General features: G+C 39.3%; 15 non-coding genes across 15 annotated transcripts; 7 read left to right on the top strand and 8 right to left on the bottom strand.

Annotated features, from left to right (window-relative positions):
* Positions 1-453: 453 nt before the first annotated feature.
* TRNAQ-UUG (transfer RNA glutamine (anticodon UUG)) lies at positions 454-525 on the bottom strand. The gene has a single exon. It is a non-coding gene; the product is annotated as a tRNA-Gln (tRNA).
* A 2,355-nt stretch (positions 526-2,880) lies between these two features.
* Positions 2,881-2,952, top strand: TRNAQ-CUG (transfer RNA glutamine (anticodon CUG)). The gene has a single exon. It is a non-coding gene; the product is annotated as a tRNA-Gln (tRNA).
* Positions 2,953-3,865: 913 nt separating this feature from the next.
* On the bottom strand, positions 3,866-3,937 carry TRNAQ-UUG (transfer RNA glutamine (anticodon UUG)). Its single transcript has one exon. It is a non-coding gene; the product is annotated as a tRNA-Gln (tRNA).
* Positions 3,938-5,128: 1,191 nt separating this feature from the next.
* On the bottom strand, positions 5,129-5,200 carry TRNAQ-UUG (transfer RNA glutamine (anticodon UUG)). Its single transcript has one exon. It is a non-coding gene; the product is annotated as a tRNA-Gln (tRNA).
* A 2,384-nt stretch (positions 5,201-7,584) lies between these two features.
* Positions 7,585-7,656, top strand: TRNAQ-CUG (transfer RNA glutamine (anticodon CUG)). Its single transcript has one exon. It is a non-coding gene; the product is annotated as a tRNA-Gln (tRNA).
* Positions 7,657-8,569: 913 nt separating this feature from the next.
* On the bottom strand, positions 8,570-8,641 carry TRNAQ-UUG (transfer RNA glutamine (anticodon UUG)). The gene has a single exon. It is a non-coding gene; the product is annotated as a tRNA-Gln (tRNA).
* Positions 8,642-8,900: 259 nt separating this feature from the next.
* TRNAQ-CUG (transfer RNA glutamine (anticodon CUG)) lies at positions 8,901-8,972 on the top strand. Its single transcript has one exon. It is a non-coding gene; the product is annotated as a tRNA-Gln (tRNA).
* Positions 8,973-9,853: 881 nt separating this feature from the next.
* Positions 9,854-9,925, bottom strand: TRNAQ-UUG (transfer RNA glutamine (anticodon UUG)). Its single transcript has one exon. It is a non-coding gene; the product is annotated as a tRNA-Gln (tRNA).
* A 2,356-nt stretch (positions 9,926-12,281) lies between these two features.
* Positions 12,282-12,353, top strand: TRNAQ-CUG (transfer RNA glutamine (anticodon CUG)). Its single transcript has one exon. It is a non-coding gene; the product is annotated as a tRNA-Gln (tRNA).
* A 1,227-nt stretch (positions 12,354-13,580) lies between these two features.
* TRNAQ-CUG (transfer RNA glutamine (anticodon CUG)) lies at positions 13,581-13,652 on the top strand. The gene has a single exon. It is a non-coding gene; the product is annotated as a tRNA-Gln (tRNA).
* An 881-nt stretch (positions 13,653-14,533) lies between these two features.
* Positions 14,534-14,605, bottom strand: TRNAQ-UUG (transfer RNA glutamine (anticodon UUG)). The gene has a single exon. It is a non-coding gene; the product is annotated as a tRNA-Gln (tRNA).
* Positions 14,606-16,960: 2,355 nt separating this feature from the next.
* Positions 16,961-17,032, top strand: TRNAQ-CUG (transfer RNA glutamine (anticodon CUG)). The gene has a single exon. It is a non-coding gene; the product is annotated as a tRNA-Gln (tRNA).
* Positions 17,033-17,945: 913 nt separating this feature from the next.
* TRNAQ-UUG (transfer RNA glutamine (anticodon UUG)) lies at positions 17,946-18,017 on the bottom strand. Its single transcript has one exon. It is a non-coding gene; the product is annotated as a tRNA-Gln (tRNA).
* Positions 18,018-19,208: 1,191 nt separating this feature from the next.
* On the bottom strand, positions 19,209-19,280 carry TRNAQ-UUG (transfer RNA glutamine (anticodon UUG)). The gene has a single exon. It is a non-coding gene; the product is annotated as a tRNA-Gln (tRNA).
* Positions 19,281-21,665: 2,385 nt separating this feature from the next.
* Positions 21,666-21,737, top strand: TRNAQ-CUG (transfer RNA glutamine (anticodon CUG)). The gene has a single exon. It is a non-coding gene; the product is annotated as a tRNA-Gln (tRNA).
* The last annotated feature ends 650 nt before the right edge of the window (positions 21,738-22,387 follow it).

The following is a 22,387-nucleotide window of genomic DNA, read 5'->3' as shown; positions in this document are numbered from 1 at the left end:
TTACATTTTTTACACATTTAATAAGACCATCAAATTGCTTGAAACATAGGAATGATTGTGAAAGTGAATATGATTCACCAAAATAATTGTATAACATTTTTTAATGTTAATAAAATAGGGCTTTTTCCAATCTTTTCACATCAATGTTGTTTCTGCATGTTCCAGTGAGCAGAGAATCTACTGCACATAGTGTGTACATTTTTCTTTTCATAGAGTTAAGGTTGGACATTATTCATCTGTGGAAAATGTTTCTGAGAGATATCTGGGTGCCCACTCTGATTGACCTTAGGGATTGTACATTAACGATATGTAGTTGCATCACTGTATTGGTATCAGGCACCAAAGTGCATTTAAATGTAATGTCGTGCAGAGAGAGTCGACTGAACTTCTGAATATTAACTCTGTTGAATTGTAATTTGAGAAATTAGAAAATGGAGTGTAAGAGCAAGATAACGGTCCCACCGAGACTTGAACTCGGATCGTTGGATTCAAAGTCCAAAGTGCTAACCATTACACCATGGAACCCTTGCAAGATGCACCTGAGAGCGATGAATCAGAAATGGCAATATAGAGCACATTTACAATTTTTACAGATTCATAGTCCCAATTGACTGATATCATACAAACACAGCGATGTTGTCGATTGACGTTGTGCTATAGCAATCTCTGTGCTTTATAGAGCATGTAGATCAAATTCTTCCTCTTGAGGCATATGATTAAGCAATATTAAATATTGTTTCTGACTGCCTCTGTTTTGGCATAATGAAGTTCAGCATTTGCGGAAGTATTTAGGTTCCATGGTCTAATGGTTAGTAGGCTGGACTCTGAATTTAGTAATCTCACATGTTATAGCTATATTTTGTTTTCCTTTGGGTGTATTGTCATTTTATGCACATAGATTTCCTAGCAGTGGCTGTGATGAATAGTTCAATTTGATAGCAGCTTCCTTTTGAGAATTTGAAAAAAAAAGAATTAAATAGTCTCTCTGGATGACTCTGCTTTGATTTCTATGTGCACATCCCTTTTGCGTTTCAGAGGGATTGACCAACATACACAACAGTGCTTGGAAGACCTCTTCCTCCCTCATGGCATGTAAAGCTAACCTCTCTCCTACCGTGTGTTTTTTTACTTTTTAACTTCCCCTTCCGAGTCATGATCATGTAACTGAATTTACATTTTTAGATTTTAACTGCAGTAGTTGCTTGTTTTTCATTTTTATTTTTTGTGTACGCATACATCCCTTTTTGTGGGGAGGGGGGAGTGATGTCTGTTTACTTATATTAGCTAATATAGGTCATTTTATGTCCGCTTACAATATGTGTCAGGATTTTTTATGTCGTTTCCAATCAATGTCTAATATCAAGTGGTTTGCAGCAGTCATACAAAGGCACGTAACACCCCCAAAACACCTACATAAGTTAGAAATACTCCGGAAGAGTACTCAGTTTATGAAAAGGCGGTGAATCCCAAATAGAACTGTAAATGTAAGCTAGCAAGCAGACTGTGCACCCCTGTTTGGAACTATGACCTGTGTGTTGCCCTCTATTAACAGAACAATGTAACTGCAGCCCATGTCACATAAAATAGAAAGTAGAGATTATGCAAATTAACTCCCAGAAGAGCCTGGTGTCACCCCAAAAGGTGTCATGCTTTTCACACCAAGAAACATCCACACATAGATCCCTGCGAACCTCAAAAACGTACAGGAAACCCTGTCCAGCGCTTTGCTCCCAGAGGAGATAAGGTTGAAAAACCACCCTATGTTAAAAGTGTCCATAATCCATGCCAGCTGCCCTGTCTATAGGCCTAGGGGCATGAGTGGAAGGGTTTAACCTGCCTGGGTTCTTGGGCATGGTTTCATCATGCCTCAGTTTACAATGGCACTCTGCCACTTTGTCAGGCTTTAAAGAAGCCTGACTCCTGCAGAGCAAAAGATCTGATTATTTCCTTACATGTTTTGTACGTAAGAATGCGGATGGTGCTCTGAGCCTCCTATGGTGGTTATTAAGCATGGTATACATACCATAGCATGTAACTGTGCCTACAAATGGAACATTTTGTTCATTTATTAGGGAGTTGTGAAAATGGCAAAATCAAATTGCCATTACTGACACAGACCAGCTGCCGCTGTCCGGACATTTCGTCGAAAGACATTTCGTCGAAAGACATTTGGTCGACGTAATTTGGTCGAAAGCCAAATGGTCGATTTTTTTATTTATTTATATATATATATTTTTTAGGTTGTAGTTTAGGGAAAAAAAGGGGTTTTTAGAAAAAAAGGGGGTTAGGGGGACCCCCCCAAACCCCCCCCCAAAAAAAATGTGAAAATAAAAAACAAAGCAATTCGACCATTTGGTTTTCGACCAAATGGTTTCGACCAATTGTCCTGTCGACAAATTTTTTTCGACGAAATGTCTGGCAACCCAGCTGCCGACTGTTGCTATTGACAGGAGTTCCAGGTGTATAAACTGAGGAGATCACCTGTTCAATTACCTGTGAACGCATTTTGAAGCTCATTCACAACCAGTTCATGCCCGTTCTCTCCATTTTGGCTTTCTGGCTGGCCGAGGGGCCCTTCAGTAATGTTCTTTGCTAACCATTACACCATGGGCCCCTTGCTGGTGCAACCTGACAGAGTTGTAACAGAAATGAGAATCGAGATCTCATGCATCATTTTAACAAACTCATATTCCTAGCCCACGGATAGTATGCAAATGTGGAACTGTTTAGTTGGTTGTTGCGCAATAGCAAACTCTTTGCTTTACAGCTCATTTGGATAGGATTCTTCCTCTGGAGGCATAAGATAAAAGAATATTGCATACATTCTCTAAAAGGCTCTTTTTTTGCTGCAATGACGTTCATCATGTCACTAAGTATGTAGGTTCCATGGTGTAATGGTTAGCACTCTGGACTCTGAATCCAGCGATCCGAGTTCAAATCTCGGTGGGACCTTGGGAATTACTGTGTTTGTTTTCCTCTCAGTGTCTTGTTTTAATAGCAATGACGCTGCTGTGTCGCCCACTTTCATAGCATTATTCCCTGGGTGCATTTGAAAAAAGAAAGATTTTCCATGGATGACGCTCTTTAGCCACAATGAAACCCACCACTTTCTGTGGTGTGAAAGACCCATGGTGTAATGGTAGCACCCTGGAGGTTGAATCCAATAATTTGCATTCAAATCTCTGTAAGAGTTTACCATCAGTCGAACCTTTCCCTTATCGTTTATTGTGGATGTCTTCTTTGAAGAAAGGTATGATCCAACTAAAGTAAGTACATTCACGAATGGGCCCTTGGTCGGTACAAACAGTATTTATACACCTCAGGCCTTTTGTGAATTAAGAAAAGTGTGTTCTTCGTTCTATTTTTCATCTCAAACTGATACCTTCATTTTACAAACATGTAAAGACTGTTAAGACGCTTGATTAATATCATTGATTCTGAATGTGGTCGCTTTTCATAGGATTAACCCTTTAACAATTTTGAAAGAGAATGGCGATACAATAGAGCTGCTTTTCCCAAAATGGTATTATTAATGTTGTTGCTGCATCTTCAAGTAAAAAGAGAATCCATTGGGTCACAGATTGAGCATGTTTCTTAACATTGAGTTAAGTTTGAAAATTTCAAATCTTTTATGTATGTTTCCGATGCAGATCTGCCCATCGACTCAGAATGACCTCACTGTTCATACATTTAAAAAAAATGCATAAAGGTTAAGGTGCTAGGCACAAAAGTGGATTTTTATGAAAAGTTATGCCAGAGAGTGAGAGCGAAAATGAATACCCTACACCACTAACCTTATGAATATTACTATCTTTGGCCTATAATTTAAGACAACAAGGAGACAAAGTGTGTTAGAGCAAGCGAGAGGTTCCACCGAGACTTGAACTCGGATCGCTGGATTCAAAGTCCAAAGTGCTAACCATTACACCATGGAACCCTTGTTGAGCAGAGCTTCATAAGGGCAATGAGAATATAGGGCACAGTCAAGATTTTTACTGACCTATAGTAACCGTTTACTGATATTATATCGAAGCAGCACTGTTGCTGTTGGATGCTGTGCAATCGCAAAGTATTGGCTTCATGTCTCATTTGGATCAAATTCTTCCTCTGGAGTCTAATGATATAGGAATATTACATATTTTCTCTGATGTGCTCTGTTTTTCCAGAATGAAGTGCATCATGCTACTGAATATGTGGGTTCCATGGTGTAATGGTTAGCACTCTGGACTCTGAATCCAGTGGGACCTTGGGGCTGCTTCTCTTTTAGAGTTGCCTTTCATTTGCAGATAGATATAACAGCAATAGCTTTGCTTTACAGCCCACTTTGATGGCAGTCTTCTTTGACCAAAGAATATTAATAGTTTCTGGGGATGACTCTCTTTTGCCACAAAGAAACTGCCCACTCTCATATCTCCAAAGCTCCAAGGTATAATGGCTATTAAACTGGCTTTTGATCTCAGCGATTTGCATTGAAAGCCCAGGAGGCCCCTAAAATCAGTTGAATTGTTTCCTGATAATTTAGAGTTTATTTCTTCTTTCGAGAAAGGTGTGATCCAAATAAAGTAAGTACATTTAAACAAGGGCACTTGATCAGTAAATGCACTACTTTCTAGAACTCATAACTCTTGTAAGTTATAAAAAGTTTGCTCTCCATACAGTTTGTCAACTCAAAGAATTACATTTTTTACACATTTAATAAGACCATCAAATTGCTTGAAACATAGGAATGATTGTGAAAGTGAATATGATTCACCAAAATAATTGTATAACATTTTTTAATGTTAATAAAATAGGGCTTTTTCCAATCTTTTCACATCAATGTTGTTTCTGCATGTTCCAGTGAGCAGAGAATCTACTGCACATAGTGTGTACATTTTTCTTTTCATAGAGTTAAGGTTGGACATTATTCATCTGTGGAAAATGTTTCTGAGAGATATCTGGGTGCCCACTCTGATTGACCTTAGGGATTGTACATTAACGATATGTAGTTGCATCACTGTATTGGTATCAGGCACCAAAGTGCATTTAAATGTAATGTCGTGCAGAGAGAGTCGACTGAACTTCTGAATATTAACTCTGTTGAATTGTAATTTGAGAAATTAGAAAATGGAGTGTAAGAGCAAGATAACGGTCCCACCGAGACTTGAACTCGGATCGTTGGATTCAAAGTCCAAAGTGCTAACCATTACACCATGGAACCCTTGCAAGATGCACCTGAGAGCGATGAATCAGAAATGGCAATATAGAGCACATTTACAATTTTTACAGATTCATAGTCCCAATTGACTGATATCATACAAACACAGCGATGTTGTCGATTGACGTTGTGCTATAGCAATCTCTGTGCTTTATAGAGCATGTAGATCAAATTCTTCCTCTTGAGGCATATGATTAAGCAATATTAAATATTGTTTCTGACTGCCTCTGTTTTGGCATAATGAAGTTCAGCATTTGCGGAAGTATTTAGGTTCCATGGTCTAATGGTTAGTAGGCTGGACTCTGAATTTAGTAATCTGACATGTTATAGCTATATTTTGTTTTCCTTTGGGTGTATTGTCATTTTATGCACATAGATTTCCTAGCAGTGGCTGTGATGAATAGTTCAATTTGATAGCAGCTTCCTTTTGAGAATTTGAAAAAAAAAAGAATTAAATAGTCTCTCTGGATGACTCTGCTTTGATTTCTATGTGCACATCCCTTTTGCGTTTCAGAGGGATTGACCAACATACACAACAGTGCTTGGAAGACCTCTTCCTCCCTCATGGCATGTAAAGCTAACCTCTCTCCTACCGTGTGTTTTTTTACTTTTTAACTTCCCCTTCCGAGTCATGATCATGTAACTGAATTTACATTTTTAGATTTTAACTGCAGTAGTTGCTTGTTTTTCATTTTTATTTTTTGTGTACGCATACATCCCTTTTTGTGGGGAGGGGGGAGTGATGTCTGTTTACTTATATTAGCTAATATAGGTCATTTTATGTCCGCTTACAATATGTGTCAGGATTTTTTATGTCGTTTCCAATCAATGTCTAATATCAAGTGGTTTGCAGCAGTCATACAAAGGCACGTAACACCCCCAAAACACCTACATAAGTTAGAAATACTCCGGAAGAGTACTCAGTTTATGAAAAGACGGTGAATCCCAAATAGAACTGTAAATGTAAGCTAGCAAGCAGACTGTGCACCCCTGTTTGGAACTATGACCTGTGTGTTGCCCTCTATTAACAGAACAATGTAACTGCAGCCCATGTCACATAAAATAGAAAGTAGAGATTATGCAAATTAACTCCCAGAAGAGCCTGGTGTCACCCCAAAAGGTGTCATGCTTTTCACACCAAGAAACATCCACACATAGATCCCTGCGAACCTCAAAAACGTACAGGAAACCCTGTCCAGCGCTTTGCTCCCAGAGGAGATAAGGTTGAAAAACCACCCTATGTTAAAAGTGTCCATAATCCATGCCAGCTGCCCTGTCTATAGAACCTGGCCGTTCGTGGCCATTCGGGGCCTAGGGGCATGAGTGGAAGGGTTTAACCTGCCTGGGTTCTTGGGCATGGTTTCATCATGCCTCAGTTTACAATGGCACTCTGCCACTTTGTCAGGCTTTAAAGAAGCCTGACTCCTGCAGAGCAAAAGATCTGATTATTTCCTTACATGTTTTGTACGTAAGAATGCGGATGGTGCTCTGAGCCTCCTATGGTGGTTATTAAGCATGGTATACATACCATAGCATGTAACTGTGCCTACAAATGGAACATTTTGTTCATTTATTAGGGAGTTGTGAAAATGGCAAAATCAAATTGCCATTACTGACACAGACCAGCTGCCGCTGTCCGGACATTTCGTTGAAAGACATTTCGTCGAAAGACATTTGGTCGACGTAATTTGGTCGAAAGCCAAATGGTCGTTTTTTTAATTTATTTATATATATATTTTTTAGGTTGTAGTTTAGGGAAAAAAAGGGGTTTTTAGAAAAAAAGGGGGTTGGGGGGACCCCCCCAAACCCCCCCCCCCCCAAAAAAAATGTGAAAATAAAAAACAAAGCAATTCGACCATTTGGTTTTCGACCAAATGGTTTCGACCAATTGTCCTGTCGACAAATTTTTTTCGACGAAATGTCTGGCAACCCAGCTGCCGACTGTTGCTATTGACAGGAGTTCCAGGTGTATAAACTGAGGAGATCACCAGTTCAATTACCTGTGAACGCATTTTGAAGCTCATTCACAACCAGTTCATGCCCGTTCTCTCCATTTTGGCTTTCTGGCTGGCCGAGGGGCCCTTCAGTAATGTTCTTTGCTAACCATTACACCATGGGCCCCTTGCTGGTGCAACCTGACAGAGTTGTAACAGAAATGAGAATCGAGATCTCATGCATCATTTTAACAAACTCATATTCCTAGCCCACGGATATTATGCAAATGTGGAACTGTTTAGTTGGTTGTTGCGCAATAGCAAACTCTTTGCTTTACAGCTCATTTGGATAGGATTCTTCCTCTGGAGGCATAAGATAAAAGAATATTGCATACATTCTCTAAAAGGCTCTTTTTTTGCTGCAATGACGTTCATCATGTCACTAAGTATGTAGGTTCCATGGTGTAATGGTTAGCACTCTGGACTCTGAATCCAGCGATCCGAGTTCAAATCTCGGTGGGACCTTGGGAATTACTGTGTTTGTTTTCCTCTCAGTGTCTTGTTTTAATAGCAATGACGCTGCTGTGTCGCCCACTTTCATAGCATTATTCCCTGGGTGCATTTGAAAAAAGAAAGATTTTCCATGGATGACGCTCTTTAGCCACAATGAAACCCACCACTTTCTGTGGTGTGAAAGACCCATGGTGTAATGGTAGCACCCTGGAGGTTGAATCCAATAATTTGCATTCAAATCTCTGTAAGAGTTTACCATCAGTCGAACCTTTCCCTTATCGTTTATTGTGGATGTCTTCTTTGAAGAAAGGTATGATCCAACTAAAGTAAGTACATTCACGAATGGGCCCTTGGTCGGTACAAACAGTATTTATACACCTCAGGCCTTTTGTGAATTAAGAAAAGTGTGTTCTACGTTCTATTTTTCATCTCAAACTGATACCTTCATTTTACAAACATGTAAAGACTGTTAAGACGCTTGATTAATATCATTGATTCTGAATGTGGTCGCTTTTCATAGGATTAACCCTTTAACAATTTTGAAAGAGAATGGCGATACAATAGAGCTGCTTTTCCCAAAATGGTATTATTAATGTTGTTGCTGCATCTTCAAGTAAAAAGAGAATCCATTGGGTCACAGATTGAGCATGTTTCTTAACATTGAGTTAAGTTTGAAAATTTCAAATCTTTTATGTATGTTTCCGATGCAGATCTGCCCATCGACTCAGAATGACCTCACTGTTCATACATTTAAAAAAAATGCATAAAGGTTAAGGTGCTAGGCACAAAAGTGGATTTTTATGAAAAGTTATGCCAGAGAGTGAGAGCGAAAATGAATACCCTACACCACTAACCTTATGAATATTACTATCTTTGGCCTATAATTTAAGACAACAAGGAGACAAAGTGTGTTAGAGCAAGCGAGAGGTTCCACCGAGACTTGAACTCGGATCGCTGGATTCAAAGTCCAAAGTGCTAACCATTACACCATGGAACCCTTGTTGAGCAGAGCTTCATAAGGGCAATGAGAATATAGGGCACAGTCAAGATTTTTACTGACCTATAGTAACCGTTTACTGATATTATATCGAAGCAGCACTGTTGCTGTTGGATGCTGTGCAATCGGAAAGTATTGGCTTCATGTCTCATTTGGATCAAATTCTTCCTCTGGAGTCTAATGATATAGGAATATTACATATTTTCTCTGATGTGCTCTGTTTTTCCAGAATGAAGTGCATCATGCTACTGAATATGTGGGTTCCATGGTGTAATGGTTAGCACTCTGGACTCTGAATCCAGCGATCCGAGTTCAAGTCTCGGTGGGACCTTGGGGCTGCTTCTCTTTTAGAGTTGCCTTTCATTTGCAGATAGATATAACAGCAATAGCTTTGCTTTACAGCCCACTTTGATGGCAGTCTTCTTTGACCAAAGAATATTAATAGTTTCTGGGGATGACTCTCTTTTGCCACAAAGAAACTGCCCACTCTCATATCTCCAAAGCTCCAAGGTATAATGGCTATTAAACTGGCTTTTGATCTCAGCGATTTGCATTGAAAGCCCAGGAGGCCCCTAAAATCAGTTGAATTGTTTCCTGATAATTTAGAGTTTATTTCTTCTTTCGAGAAAGGTGTGATCCAAATAAAGTAAGTACATTTAAACAAGGGCACTTGATCAGTAAATGCACTACTTTCTAGAACTCATAACTCTTGTAAGTTATAAAAAGTTTGCTCTCCATACAGTTTGTCAACTCAAAGAATTACATTTTTTACACATTTAATAAGACCATCAAATTGCTTGAAACATAGGAATGATTGTGAAAGTGAATATGATTCACCAAAATAATTGTATAACATTTTTTAATGTTAATAAAATAGGGCTTTTTCCAATCTTTTCACATCAATGTTGTTTCTGCATGTTCCAGTGAGCAGAGAATCTACTGCACATAGTGTGTACATTTTTCTTTTCATAGAGTTAAGGTTGGACATTATTCATCTGTGGAAAATGTTTCTGAGAGATATCTGGGTGCCCACTCTGATTGACCTTAGGGATTGTACATTAACGATATGTAGTTGCATCACTGTATTGGTATCAGGCACCAAAGTGCATTTAAATGTAATGTCGTGCAGAGAGAGTCGACTGAACTTCTGAATATTAACTCTGTTGAATTGTAATTTGAGAAGTTAGAAAATGGAGTGTAAGAGCAAGATAACGGTCCCACCGAGACTTGAACTCGGATCGTTGGATTCAAAGTCCAAAGTGCTAACCATTACACCATGGAACCCTTGCAAGATGCACCTGAGAGCGATGAATCAGAAATGGCAATATAGAGCACATTTACAATTTTTACAGATTCATAGTCCCAATTGACTGATATCATACAAACACAGCGATGTTGTCGATTGACGTTGTGCTATAGCAATCTCTGTGCTTTATAGAGCATGTAGATCAAATTCTTCCTCTTGAGGCATATGATTAAGCAATATTAAATATTGTTTCTGACTGCCTCTGTTTTGGCATAATGAAGTTCAGCATTTGCGGAAGTATTTAGGTTCCATGGTCTAATGGTTAGTAGGCTGGACTCTGAATTTAGTAATCTGACATGTTATAGCTATATTTTGTTTTCCTTTGGGTGTATTGTCATTTTATGCACATAGATTTCCTAGCAGTGGCTGTGATGAATAGTTCAATTTGATAGCAGCTTCCTTTTGAGAATTTGAAAAAAAAAGAATTAAATAGTCTCTCTGGATGACTCTGCTTTGATTTCTATGTGAACATCCCTTTTGCGTTTCAGAGGGATTGACCAACATACACAACAGTGCTTGGAAGACCTCTTCCTCCCTCATGGCATGTAAAGCTAACCTCTCTCCTACCGTGTGTTTTTTTACTTTTTAACTTCCCCTTCCGAGTCATGATCATGTAACTGAATTTACATTTTTAGATTTTAACTGCAGTAGTTGCTTGTTTTTCATTTTTATTTTTTGTGTACGCATACATCCCTTTTTGTGGGGAGGGGGGAGTGATGTCTGTTTACTTATATTAGCTAATATAGGTCATTTTATGTCCGCTTACAATATGTGTCAGGATTTTTTATGTCGTTTCCAATCAATGTCTAATATCAAGTGGTTTGCAGCAGTCATACAAAGGCACGTAACACCCCCAAAACACCTACATAAGTTAGAAATACTCCGGAAGAGTACTCAGTTTATGAAAAGGCGGTGAATCCCAAATAGAACTGTAAATGTAAGCTAGCAAGCAGACTGTGCACCCCTGTTTGGAACTATGACCTGTGTGTTGCCCTCTATTAACAGAACAATGTAACTGCAGCCCATGTCACATAAAATAGAAAGTAGAGATTATGCAAATTAACTCCCAGAAGAGCCTGGTGTCACCCCAAAAGGTGTCATGCTTTTCACACCAAGAAACATCCACACATAGATCCCTGCGAACCTCAAAAACGTACAGGAAACCCTGTCCAGCGCTTTGCTCCCAGAGGAGATAAGGTTGAAAAACCACCCTATGTTAAAAGTGTCCATAATCCATGCCAGCTGCCCTGTCTATAGGCCTAGGGGCATGAGTGGAAGGGTTTAACCTGCCTGGGTTCTTGGGCATGGTTTCATCATGCCTCAGTTTACAATGGCACTCTGCCACTTTGTCAGGCTTTAAAGAAGCCTGACTCCTGCAGAGCAAAAGATCTGATTATTTCCTTACATGTTTTGTACGTAAGAATGCGGATGGTGCTCTGAGCCTCCTATGGTGGTTATTAAGCATGGTATACATACCATAGCATGTAACTGTGCCTACAAATGGAACATTTTGTTCATTTATTAGGGAGTTGTGAAAATGGCAAAATCAAATTGCCATTACTGACACAGACCAGCTGCCGCTGTCCGGACATTTCGTCGAAAGACATTTCGTCGAAAGACATTTGGTCGACGTAATTTGGTCGAAAGCCAAATGGTCGATTTTTTTATTTATTTATATATATATTTTTTAGGTTGTAGTTTAGGGAAAAAAAGGGGTTTTTAGAAAAAAAGGGGGTTAGGGGGACCCCCCCAAACCCCCCCCCCCCAAAAAAAATGTGAAAATAAAAAACAAAGCAATTCGACCATTTGGTTTTCGACCAAATGGTTTCGACCAATTGTCCTGTCGACAAATTTTTTTCGACGAAATGTCTGGCAACCCAGCTGCCGACTGTTGCTATTGACAGGAGTTCCAGGTGTATAAACTGAGGAGATCACCAGTTCAATTACCTGTGAACGCATTTTGAAGCTCATTCACAACCAGTTCATGCCCGTTCTCTCCATTTTGGCTTTCTGGCTGGCCGAGGGGCCCTTCAGTAATGTTCTTTGCTAACCATTACACCATGGGCCCCTTGCTGGTGCAACCTGACAGAGTTGTAACAGAAATGAGAATCGAGATCTCATGCATCATTTTAACAAACTCATATTCCTAGCCCACGGATAGTATGCAAATGTGGAACTGTTTAGTTGGTTGTTGCGCAATAGCAAACTCTTTGCTTTACAGCTCATTTGGATAGGATTCTTCCTCTGGAGGCATAAGATAAAAGAATATTGCATACATTCTCTAAAAGGCTCTTTTTTTGCTGCAATGACGTTCATCATGTCACTAAGTATGTAGGTTCCATGGTGTAATGGTTAGCACTCTGGACTCTGAATCCAGCGATCCGAGTTCAAATCTCGGTGGGACCTTGGGAATTACTGTGTTTGTTTTCCTCTCAGTGTCTTGTTTTAATAGCAATGACGCTGCTGTGTCGCCCACTTTCATAGCATTATTCCCTGGGTGCATTTGAAAAAAGAAAGATTTTCCATGGATGACGCTCTTTAGCCACAATGAAACCCACCACTTTCTGTGGTGTGAAAGACCCATGGTGTAATGGTAGCACCCTGGAGGTTGAATCCAATAATTTGCATTCAAATCTCTGTAAGAGTTTACCATCAGTCGAACCTTTCCCTTATCGTTTATTGTGGATGTCTTCTTTGAAGAAAGGTATGATCCAACTAAAGTAAGTACATTCACGAATGGGCCCTTGGTCGGTACAAACAGTATTTATACACCTCAGGCCTTTTGTGAATTAAGAAAAGTGTGTTCTTCGTTCTATTTTTCATCTCAAACTGATACCTTCATTTTACAAACATGTAAAGACTGTTAAGACGCTTGATTAATATCATTGATTCTGAATGTGGTCGCTTTTCATAGGATTAACCCTTTAACAATTTTGAAAGAGAATGGCGATACAATAGAGCTGCTTTTCCCAAAATGGTATTATTAATGTTGTTGCTGCATCTTCAAGTAAAAAGAGAATCCATTGGGTCACAGATTGAGCATGTTTCTTAACATTGAGTTAAGTTTGAAAATTTCAAATCTTTTATGTATGTTTCCGATGCAGATCTGCCCATCGACTCAGAATGACCTCACTGTTCATACATTTAAAAAAAATGCATAAAGGTTAAGGTGCTAGGCACAAAAGTGGATTTTTATGAAAAGTTATGCCAGAGAGTGAGAGCGAAAATGAATACCCTACACCACTAACCTTATGAATATTACTATCTTTGGCCTATAATTTAAGACAACAAGGAGACAAAGTGTGTTAGAGCAAGCGAGAGGTTCCACTCGCTGGATTCAAAGTCCAAAGTGCTAACCATTACACCATGGAACCCTTGTTGAGCAGAGCTTCATAAGGGCAATGAGAATATAGGGCACAGTCAAGATTTTTACTGACCTATAGTAACCGTTTACTGATATTATATCGAAGCAGCACTGTTGCTGTTGGATGCTGTGCAATCGCAAAGTATTGGCTTCATGTCTCATTTGGATCAAATTCTTCCTCTGGAGTCTAATGATATAGGAATATTACATATTTTCTCTGATGTGCTCTGTTTTTCCAGAATGAAGTGCATCATGCTACTGAATATGTGGGTTCCATGGTGTAATGGTTAGCACTCTGGACTCTGAATCCAGCGATCCGAGTTCAAGTCTCGGTGGGACCTTGGGGCTGCTTCTCTTTTAGAGTTGCCTTTCATTTGCAGATAGATATAACAGCAATAGCTTTGCTTTACAGCCCACTTTGATGGCAGTCTTCTTTGACCAAAGAATATTAATAGTTTCTGGGGATGACTCTCTTTTGCCACAAAGAAACTGCCCACTCTCATATCTCCAAAGCTCCAAGGTATAATGGCTATTAAACTGGCTTTTGATCTCAGCGATTTGCATTGAAAGCCCAGGAGGCCCCTAAAATCAGTTGAATTGTTTCCTGATAATTTAGAGTTTATTTCTTCTTTCGAGAAAGGTGTGATCCAAATAAAGTAAGTACATTTAAACAAGGGCACTTGATCAGTAAATGCACTACTTTCTAGAACTCATAACTCTTGTAAGTTATAAAAAGTTTGCTCTCCATACAGTTTGTCAACTCAAAGAATTACATTTTTTACACATTTAATAAGACCATCAAATTGCTTGAAACATAGGAATGATTGTGAAAGTGAATATGATTCACCAAAATAATTGTATAACATTTTTTAATGTTAATAAAATAGGGCTTTTTCCAATCTTTTCACATCAATGTTGTTTCTGCATGTTCCAGTGAGCAGAGAATCTACTGCACATAGTGTGTACATTTTTCTTTTCATAGAGTTAAGGTTGGACATTATTCATCTGTGGAAAATGTTTCTGAGAGATATCTGGGTGCCCACTCTGATTGACCTTAGGGATTGTACATTAACGATATGTAGTTGCATCACTGTATTGGTATCAGGCACCAAAGTGCATTTAAATGTAATGTCGTGCAGAGAGAGTCGACTGAACTTCTGAATATTAACTCTGTTGAATTGTAATTTGAGAAATTAGAAAATGGAGTGTAAGAGCAAGATAACGGTCCCACCGAGACTTGAACTCGGATCGTTGGATTCAAAGTCCAAAGTGCTAACCATTACACCATGGAACCCTTGCAAGATGCACCTGAGAGCGATGAATCAGAAATGGCAATATAGAGCACATTTACAATTTTTACAGATTCATAGTCCCAATTGACTGATATCATACAAACACAGCGATGTTGTCGATTGACGTTGTGCTATAGCAATCTCTGTGCTTTATAGAGCATGTAGATCAAATTCTTCCTCTTGAGGCATATGATTAAGCAATATTAAATATTGTTTCTGACTGCCTCTGTTTTGGCATAATGAAGTTCAGCATTTGCGGAAGTATTTAGGTTCCATGGTCTAATGGTTAGTAGGCTGGACTCTGAATTTAGTAATCTCACATGTTATAGCTATATTTTGTTTTCCTTTGGGTGTATTGTCATTTTATGCACATAGATTTCCTAGCAGTGGCTGTGATGAATAGTTCAATTTGATAGCAGCTTCCTTTTGAGAATTTGAAAAAAAAAGAATTAAATAGTCTCTCTGGATGACTCTGCTTTGATTTCTATGTGCACATCCCTTTTGCGTTTCAGAGGGATTGACCAACATACACAACAGTGCTTGGAAGACCTCTTCCTCCCTCATGGCATGTAAAGCTAACCTCTCTCCTACCGTGTGTTTTTTTACTTTTTAACTTCCCCTTCCGAGTCATGATCATGTAACTGAATTTACATTTTTAGATTTTAACTGCAGTAGTTGCTTGTTTTTCATTTTTATTTTTTGTGTACGCATACATCCCTTTTTGTGGGGAGGGGGGAGTGATGTCTGTTTACTTATATTAGCTAATATAGGTCATTTTATGTCCGCTTACAATATGTGTCAGGATTTTTTATGTCGTTTCCAATCAATGTCTAATATCAAGTGGTTTGCAGCAGTCATACAAAGGCACGTAACACCCCCAAAACACCTACATAAGTTAGAAATACTCCGGAAGAGTACTCAGTTTATGAAAAGGCGGTGAATCCCAAATAGAACTGTAAATGTAAGCTAGCAAGCAGACTGTGCACCCCTGTTTGGAACTATGACCTGTGTGTTGCCCTCTATTAACAGAACAATGTAACTGCAGCCCATGTCACATAAAATAGAAAGTAGAGATTATGCAAATTAACTCCCAGAAGAGCCTGGTGTCACCCCAAAAGGTGTCATGCTTTTCACACCAAGAAACATCCACACATAGATCCCTGCGAACCTCAAAAACGTACAGGAAACCCTGTCCAGCGCTTTGCTCCCAGAGGAGATAAGGTTGAAAAACCACCCTATGTTAAAAGTGTCCATAATCCATGCCAGCTGCCCTGTCTATAGGCCTAGGGGCATGAGTGGAAGGGTTTAACCTGCCTGGGTTCTTGGGCATGGTTTCATCATGCCTCAGTTTACAATGGCACTCTGCCACTTTGTCAGGCTTTAAAGAAGCCTGACTCCTGCAGAGCAAAAGATCTGATTATTTCCTTACATGTTTTGTACGTAAGAATGCGGATGGTGCTCTGAGCCTCCTATGGTGGTTATTAAGCATGGTATACATACCATAGCATGTAACTGTGCCTACAAATGGAACATTTTGTTCATTTATTAGGGAGTTGTGAAAATGGCAAAATCAAATTGCCATTACTGACACAGACCAGCTGCCGCTGTCCGGACATTTCGTCGAAAGACATTTCGTCGAAAGACATTTGGTCGACGTAATTTGGTCGAAAGCCAAATGGTCGATTTTTTTATTTATTTATATATATATATTTTTTAGGTTGTAGTTTAGGGAAAAAAAGGGGTTTTTAGAAAAAAAGGGGGTTAGGGGGACCCCCCCAAACCCCCCCCCAAAAAAAATGTGAAAATAAAAAACAAAGCAATTCGACCATTTGGTTTTCGACCAAATGGTTTCGACCAATTGTCCTGTCGACAAATTTTTTTCGACGAAATGTCTGGCAACCCAGCTGCCGACTGTTGCTATTGACAGGAGTTCCAGGTGTATAAACTGAGGAGATCACCTGTTCAATTACCTGTGAACGCATTTTGAAGCTCATTCACAACCAGTTCATGCCCGTTCTCTCCATTTTGGCTTTCTGGCTGGCCGAGGGGCCCTTCAGTAATGTTCTTTGCTAACCATTACACCATGGGCCCCTTGCTGGTGCAACCTGACAGAGTTGTAACAGAAATGAGAATCGAGATCTCATGCATCATTTTAACAAACTCATATTCCTAGCCCACGGATAGTATGCAAATGTGGAACTGTTTAGTTGGTTGTTGCGCAATAGCAAACTCTTTGCTTTACAGCTCATTTGGATAGGATTCTTCCTCTGGAGGCATAAGATAAAAGAATATTGCATACATTCTCTAAAAGGCTCTTTTTTTGCTGCAATGACGTTCATCATGTCACTAAGTATGTAGGTTCCATGGTGTAATGGTTAGCACTCTGGACTCTGAATCCAGCGATCCGAGTTCAAATCTCGGTGGGACCTTGGGAATTACTGTGTTTGTTTTCCTCTCAGTGTCTTGTTTTAATAGCAATGACGCTGCTGTGTCGCCCACTTTCATAGCATTATTCCCTGGGTGCATTTGAAAAAAGAAAGATTTTCCATGGATGACGCTCTTTAGCCACAATGAAACCCACCACTTTCTGTGGTGTGAAAGACCCATGGTGTAATGGTAGCACCCTGGAGGTTGAATCCAATAATTTGCATTCAAATCTCTGTAAGAGTTTACCATCAGTCGAACCTTTCCCTTATCGTTTATTGTGGATGTCTTCTTTGAAGAAAGGTATGATCCAACTAAAGTAAGTACATTCACGAATGGGCCCTTGGTCGGTACAAACAGTATTTATACACCTCAGGCCTTTTGTGAATTAAGAAAAGTGTGTTCTTCGTTCTATTTTTCATCTCAAACTGATACCTTCATTTTACAAACATGTAAAGACTGTTAAGACGCTTGATTAATATCATTGATTCTGAATGTGGTCGCTTTTCATAGGATTAACCCTTTAACAATTTTGAAAGAGAATGGCGATACAATAGAGCTGCTTTTCCCAAAATGGTATTATTAATGTTGTTGCTGCATCTTCAAGTAAAAAGAGAATCCATTGGGTCACAGATTGAGCATGTTTCTTAACATTGAGTTAAGTTTGAAAATTTCAAATCTTTTATGTATGTTTCCGATGCAGATCTGCCCATCGACTCAGAATGACCTCACTGTTCATACATTTAAAAAAAATGCATAAAGGTTAAGGTGCTAGGCACAAAAGTGGATTTTTATGAAAAGTTATGCCAGAGAGTGAGAGCGAAAATGAATACCCTACACCACTAACCTTATGAATATTACTATCTTTGGCCTATAATTTAAGACAACAAGGAGACAAAGTGTGTTAGAGCAAGCGAGAGGTTCCACCGAGACTTGAACTCGGATCGCTGGATTCAAAGTCCAAAGTGCTAACCATTACACCATGGAACCCTTGTTGAGCAGAGCTTCATAAGGGCAATGAGAATATAGGGCACAGTCAAGATTTTTACTGACCTATAGTAACCGTTTACTGATATTATATCGAAGCAGCACTGTTGCTGTTGGATGCTGTGCAATCGCAAAGTATTGGCTTCATGTCTCATTTGGATCAAATTCTTCCTCTGGAGTCTAATGATATAGGAATATTACATATTTTCTCTGATGTGCTCTGTTTTTCCAGAATGAAGTGCATCATGCTACTGAATATGTGGGTTCCATGGTGTAATGGTTAGCACTCTGGACTCTGAATCCAGTGGGACCTTGGGGCTGCTTCTCTTTTAGAGTTGCCTTTCATTTGCAGATAGATATAACAGCAATAGCTTTGCTTTACAGCCCACTTTGATGGCAGTCTTCTTTGACCAAAGAATATTAATAGTTTCTGGGGATGACTCTCTTTTGCCACAAAGAAACTGCCCACTCTCATATCTCCAAAGCTCCAAGGTATAATGGCTATTAAACTGGCTTTTGATCTCAGCGATTTGCATTGAAAGCCCAGGAGGCCCCTAAAATCAGTTGAATTGTTTCCTGATAATTTAGAGTTTATTTCTTCTTTCGAGAAAGGTGTGATCCAAATAAAGTAAGTACATTTAAACAAGGGCACTTGATCAGTAAATGCACTACTTTCTAGAACTCATAACTCTTGTAAGTTATAAAAAGTTTGCTCTCCATACAGTTTGTCAACTCAAAGAATTACATTTTTTACACATTTAATAAGACCATCAAATTGCTTGAAACATAGGAATGATTGTGAAAGTGAATATGATTCACCAAAATAATTGTATAACATTTTTTAATGTTAATAAAATAGGGCTTTTTCCAATCTTTTCACATCAATGTTGTTTCTGCATGTTCCAGTGAGCAGAGAATCTACTGCACATAGTGTGTACATTTTTCTTTTCATAGAGTTAAGGTTGGACATTATTCATCTGTGGAAAATGTTTCTGAGAGATATCTGGGTGCCCACTCTGATTGACCTTAGGGATTGTACATTAACGATATGTAGTTGCATCACTGTATTGGTATCAGGCACCAAAGTGCATTTAAATGTAATGTCGTGCAGAGAGAGTCGACTGAACTTCTGAATATTAACTCTGTTGAATTGTAATTTGAGAAATTAGAAAATGGAGTGTAAGAGCAAGATAACGGTCCCACCGAGACTTGAACTCGGATCGTTGGATTCAAAGTCCAAAGTGCTAACCATTACACCATGGAACCCTTGCAAGATGCACCTGAGAGCGATGAATCAGAAATGGCAATATAGAGCACATTTACAATTTTTACAGATTCATAGTCCCAATTGACTGATATCATACAAACACAGCGATGTTGTCGATTGACGTTGTGCTATAGCAATCTCTGTGCTTTATAGAGCATGTAGATCAAATTCTTCCTCTTGAGGCATATGATTAAGCAATATTAAATATTGTTTCTGACTGCCTCTGTTTTGGCATAATGAAGTTCAGCATTTGCGGAAGTATTTAGGTTCCATGGTCTAATGGTTAGTAGGCTGGACTCTGAATTTAGTAATCTGACATGTTATAGCTATATTTTGTTTTCCTTTGGGTGTATTGTCATTTTATGCACATAGATTTCCTAGCAGTGGCTGTGATGAATAGTTCAATTTGATAGCAGCTTCCTTTTGAGAATTTGAAAAAAAAAAGAATTAAATAGTCTCTCTGGATGACTCTGCTTTGATTTCTATGTGCACATCCCTTTTGCGTTTCAGAGGGATTGACCAACATACACAACAGTGCTTGGAAGACCTCTTCCTCCCTCATGGCATGTAAAGCTAACCTCTCTCCTACCGTGTGTTTTTTTACTTTTTAACTTCCCCTTCCGAGTCATGATCATGTAACTGAATTTACATTTTTAGATTTTAACTGCAGTAGTTGCTTGTTTTTCATTTTTATTTTTTGTGTACGCATACATCCCTTTTTGTGGGGAGGGGGGAGTGATGTCTGTTTACTTATATTAGCTAATATAGGTCATTTTATGTCCGCTTACAATATGTGTCAGGATTTTTTATGTCGTTTCCAATCAATGTCTAATATCAAGTGGTTTGCAGCAGTCATACAAAGGCACGTAACACCCCCAAAACACCTACATAAGTTAGAAATACTCCGGAAGAGTACTCAGTTTATGAAAAGACGGTGAATCCCAAATAGAACTGTAAATGTAAGCTAGCAAGCAGACTGTGCACCCCTGTTTGGAACTATGACCTGTGTGTTGCCCTCTATTAACAGAACAATGTAACTGCAGCCCATGTCACATAAAATAGAAAGTAGAGATTATGCAAATTAACTCCCAGAAGAGCCTGGTGTCACCCCAAAAGGTGTCATGCTTTTCACACCAAGAAACATCCACACATAGATCCCTGCGAACCTCAAAAACGTACAGGAAACCCTGTCCAGCGCTTTGCTCCCAGAGGAGATAAGGTTGAAAAACCACCCTATGTTAAAAGTGTCCATAATCCATGCCAGCTGCCCTGTCTATAGAACCTGGCCGTTCGTGGCCATTCGGGGCCTAGGGGCATGAGTGGAAGGGTTTAACCTGCCTGGGTTCTTGGGCATGGTTTCATCATGCCTCAGTTTACAATGGCACTCTGCCACTTTGTCAGGCTTTAAAGAAGCCTGACTCCTGCAGAGCAAAAGATCTGATTATTTCCTTACATGTTTTGTACGTAAGAATGCGGATGGTGCTCTGAGCCTCCTATGGTGGTTATTAAGCATGGTATACATACCATAGCATGTAACTGTGCCTACAAATGGAACATTTTGTTCATTTATTAGGGAGTTGTGAAAATGGCAAAATCAAATTGCCATTACTGACACAGACCAGCTGCCGCTGTCCGGACATTTCGTTGAAAGACATTTCGTCGAAAGACATTTGGTCGACGTAATTTGGTCGAAAGCCAAATGGTCGTTTTTTTAATTTATTTATATATATATTTTTTAGGTTGTAGTTTAGGGAAAAAAAGGGGTTTTTAGAAAAAAAGGGGGTTGGGGGGACCCCCCCAAACCCCCCCCCCCCCCAAAAAAAATGTGAAAATAAAAAACAAAGCAATTCGACCATTTGGTTTTCGACCAAATGGTTTCGACCAATTGTCCTGTCGACAAATTTTTTTCGACGAAATGTCTGGCAACCCAGCTGCCGACTGTTGCTATTGACAGGAGTTCCAGGTGTATAAACTGAGGAGATCACCAGTTCAATTACCTGTGAACGCATTTTGAAGCTCATTCACAACCAGTTCATGCCCGTTCTCTCCATTTTGGCTTTCTGGCTGGCCGAGGGGCCCTTCAGTAATGTTCTTTGCTAACCATTACACCATGGGCCCCTTGCTGGTGCAACCTGACAGAGTTGTAACAGAAATGAGAATCGAGATCTCATGCATCATTTTAACAAACTCATATTCCTAGCCCACGGATATTATGCAAATGTGGAACTGTTTAGTTGGTTGTTGCGCAATAGCAAACTCTTTGCTTTACAGCTCATTTGGATAGGATTCTTCCTCTGGAGGCATAAGATAAAAGAATATTGCATACATTCTCTAAAAGGCTCTTTTTTTGCTGCAATGACGTTCATCATGTCACTAAGTATGTAGGTTCCATGGTGTAATGGTTAGCACTCTGGACTCTGAATCCAGCGATCCGAGTTCAAATCTCGGTGGGACCTTGGGAATTACTGTGTTTGTTTTCCTCTCAGTGTCTTGTTTTAATAGCAATGACGCTGCTGTGTCGCCCACTTTCATAGCATTATTCCCTGGGTGCATTTGAAAAAAGAAAGATTTTCCATGGATGACGCTCTTTAGCCACAATGAAACCCACCACTTTCTGTGGTGTGAAAGACCCATGGTGTAATGGTAGCACCCTGGAGGTTGAATCCAATAATTTGCATTCAAATCTCTGTAAGAGTTTACCATCAGTCGAACCTTTCCCTTATCGTTTATTGTGGATGTCTTCTTTGAAGAAAGGTATGATCCAACTAAAGTAAGTACATTCACGAATGGGCCCTTGGTCGGTACAAACAGTATTTATACACCTCAGGCCTTTTGTGAATTAAGAAAAGTGTGTTCTACGTTCTATTTTTCATCTCAAACTGATACCTTCATTTTACAAACATGTAAAGACTGTTAAGACGCTTGATTAATATCATTGATTCTGAATGTGGTCGCTTTTCATAGGATTAACCCTTTAACAATTTTGAAAGAGAATGGCGATACAATAGAGCTGCTTTTCCCAAAATGGTATTATTAATGTTGTTGCTGCATCTTCAAGTAAAAAGAGAATCCATTGGGTCACAGATTGAGCATGTTTCTTAACATT

This window comes from Ambystoma mexicanum, chromosome 5p (assembly GCF_040938575.1).
Source record: "Ambystoma mexicanum isolate Mex_15411 chromosome 5p, UKY_AmexF1_1, whole genome shotgun sequence".
Taxonomy (NCBI): Eukaryota; Metazoa; Chordata; class Amphibia; order Caudata; family Ambystomatidae; genus Ambystoma; species Ambystoma mexicanum.
The sequence above is the reverse complement of the archived record's forward strand: the minus strand, read 5'-3'. Positions and strand labels throughout refer to the sequence as shown.